Here is a 3,609-nt window from a genome sequence, read left to right on the forward strand (position 1 = left end):
AAGCGTTTCCACTTCTTATATTTAAGTTTATGACTCTGGGTGTTTTTGTGTTTTCTATGAAACGTTGGGTTAATTAAGACAAATACAGAAATAAACCCTTATCAGTGTTTAAAGCCATGTTGCCTGATTTTATTCTTATAATTTTTGTCTTCGTACACGGCAGATTTTAAAGTTTTACAATCAAGTGTCACATTAGGTTTAGGCAGGAACAAACATTCCTGTCAAACGTCACCAAGTGGTCCCCGAATTTTGATAGCAAAAGTGAAAAAAGTTGCTGGAACTACAAAATGTTAAAACTTCTGTTTTTTGTTGTTGTGTGTGTCTGTGTGGGTGTGTGCATGTTTCAAGAGGATGTGAGGTTATGTCTTGACTGCATCTTCTGGGAATATTTTTGGAGTCTCATGATTCTGACTAGTAATTACACAGCTTCAGTGAATCTCACAAAACGAGAAAAGCACAAGGAAAAGACCCTGCCGTCGTGTCATGACCGTTTCTGTCATACATCACCAGAAACTTGGAGTGCTTTTCTAAAATTAGTTCAGTTAAAAGGATGGGTGAAAACGTTGTGCTAAATATTTTTTATGTACATTTACCTTGAGATGCAAGTACCATTAACTAAGAAAAAGTACACATTTAAAAAAAGTTACTATAATAAAATCGAATAAGAACACTTTTACTGAGTATATTATTAGTAGTAGTAGTACTAATAGTACTTAGTTGAATTTGTTATTTATTACATTTTATTCTGTTTTTAGCATTCCTAAAATTGTTGTTTGCTAAATGTGTAACATTTATTTTAGGGATGTTGTACTTATGTTTATAAATGAAAAATACACCAGTTAAAACATATCAACATTATTGCTTCTTATTTGTCTGTTTGAAATGTTTAAGCCGACATATAGGCTTTTGTGAATTTAGGGAAGGCTAAAAGTTTTAATCATTACATTATCATTATTATTATTATTATTATTATTATTAGTAGTAGTAGTAGTAGTAGTAGTAGTAGTAGTAGTAGTAGTAGTAGTAGTAACTAGTAAAGTAGAAACTAGAAGTAGTAGTAGTAGTAGTAGTAGTAGTAACTAGTAAAGTAGAAACTAGAAGTAGCAGTAGTAGTAGTAGTAGTAGTAGTAGTAGTAGTGGTAGTAATAGTTGTTGTGATAGTAGTAGTAGTAGTAGTATCCAAAAAAGTTAAATCTGGTCCTCTGGACATTCAAAAAACCCCAAAACAAAGCAAAACAACAAAAAATGTAGAAACGTTTCGTCTCTCGTCCGAGAGACTTCGTTTTGGCTGATATGGCTGATATCACACAAAGATACACTCACTTTTTGCTTATTGGTGACTTTAATTTGCATGTGTGTTGTCAGGAGAAGCCCTTAGTGAAGGACTTTCTAGATTTATGGACTCTTTTGGCTTAGCTCAGCAGGTGAACGGTCCTACCCAGGAACATGGTCACACGCTGGACCTCGTTTTAACACGCGATGTCTCTGTTTCTAATTTGAAAATCGGTGACAATGTTTTTTCAGATCACATGCCTGTATTGTTTGACTTCACCCCCCTTGTCATACTGCTAAGACGTGTGTTCCTGCACGTACGCGTTCCATTAACCGTTTCACTGCTGCTCGTTTTAATGAAGGTTTTAACTCTGAGAGGATCGAACAGTTCCCGGTGTCTCTTACCACTGAGGAGCTAACCTCTCAGTTCAACTCTGCCTGTTTAATTGTTCTGGACCGTGTTGCTCCCCTTAAGACCAGAAAAACGAAACTTAAATCAGAGCCTTGGCTGAATGACGTCACGCGAGCCGTTAGGCGGCAGTGTCACAGAGCTGAACGAAGGTGGAGGAAAGACAGGCTCCAGATGTCTTTTCAAATGTTAAGGGAGAGTTGGCGTCACTATCAGAAAACCGTTAAAGCTGCCAAATGTAAATTCTTCTCTGATTTAATTGTCTCCAACTCCTACAACCCCCGAGTTCTCTTCTCCACCCTGAACTCAGTTCTACACCTCAATGAGCCTTCACCTCTGGAAGCCTCAACTGAGCTGTGTGAGAACTTCCTCCATTTCTTTTTAGAAAAAGTGGCAAACACCCGGGCACTCATTTCTCCACCAGCTCATGATCTGTCCATCCCTTCTCAGTGTGTGGCTGTGTTTGACCACTTTGAGCCCATCTCTCTGTCCTCTCTGGAGCAGGTAATGTGCAGCATGAAGCCATCTGGTTCCCCCTTTGATGTGGTCCCCCCTCGACTGCTAAAGGAAGTTTTTCCTACCCTGGATCCTTTTATCCTCGCTATTCTGAATAGCAGTTTATCCTCAGGTGTGGTGCCAAAGACTTTTAAACATGCTGCTGTCCAGCCCCTCCTGAAAAAACCTAACCTTGACCCCTCAGTCATGTCCAACTTCTGGCCTGTCTCCAGACTCCCATTCACCTCTAAACTACTGGAAAAAATTGTGGAGTCTCAGTTGAAACAGTTTTGGGGGGATCACGCTATCCTAGAGTTATTCCAATCTGGCTTCAAATCTCTCCATAGCACTGAAACTGCTCTACTGAAGGTTTTTAATGACATTTTCATATCCACAGACGCAGGTGATTTTGTGCTGCTTGTCCTATTGGACCTTACATCTGCTTTTGACACCATCAACCACAACATCCTCATTTCTAGACTGGAGCAGTGGGTGGGCATCACAGGGTCAGCCCTTAAATGGTTTGGGTCCTACCTCTCTGACAGAACCTTCTGTGTCAATATCAAAGATTTTAGTTCGGCATCGACAGCGCTCCAGTGGGGGGTACCGCAGGGGTCCATCCTCGGTCCCCTTCTCTTTTCTTTATACCTGCTGCCACTAGGTGCTATCTTCCGCAAACACGACATACCCTTTCATTTCTAAGCCGATGATTGCCAAATTTACTTCCCCCTGAGGCACAGAGGCACACACTCTATTCAGCCTCTTCTTGACTGCCTGGCTGACATCTGGGACTGGATGGCTTTAAACTTCTTAAGCTTCAATGAGAAGAAGTCTGAGGTCATGCTGTTCCATCTCAGTGGCTCACTCATGAACCATGACATTGACCTTTTCTCTCTAGCCCCGCTAGAGAAACAAAAGGTCACTAATCTGGGGGTGATAATGGACCCGTCCTTAAAACTCAACAGTCACGTAAACATGATGGTCAAATCCTGGTTTTTTTTCAGCTGAGACGGCTGTCTAAGCTGAAGCTTATACTCTCCAAAAAGAACCTTGAGACAGTGATCCACGCCTTCATAACATCTAGGTTTGATTACTGCAATTCACTCCTGTTTGGAATCAGTCAGTCCTCCATTGCTCGTCTACAACTGGTCCAAAATGCTGCAGCCCGATTTTTAACTGGTACAGGCTATAGAGAGCACATCACGCCAGTTTTGGCCTCCCTGCACTGGCTACCCATTCACCTTCGGATCCATTTCAAGATTCTCATATACGTTTTTAAATCACTGAACAGTTCCGCCCCATCCTATCTCACTGATCTTCTGCAGTATGGTATGGTACAGTATCTATTGGAGGTGCTGCAGCACCCGTTGCACTCCTACATCGCACAGCCTTGTTAGCAACTCTATTTGGCTCTATGTGTGACCAGCCTGCGG

Source organism: Nematolebias whitei, chromosome 14 (genome assembly GCF_014905685.2).
Source record: "Nematolebias whitei isolate Nwh7 chromosome 14, NemWhi1, whole genome shotgun sequence".
Lineage (NCBI taxonomy): Eukaryota > Metazoa > Chordata > Actinopteri > Cyprinodontiformes > Rivulidae > Nematolebias > Nematolebias whitei.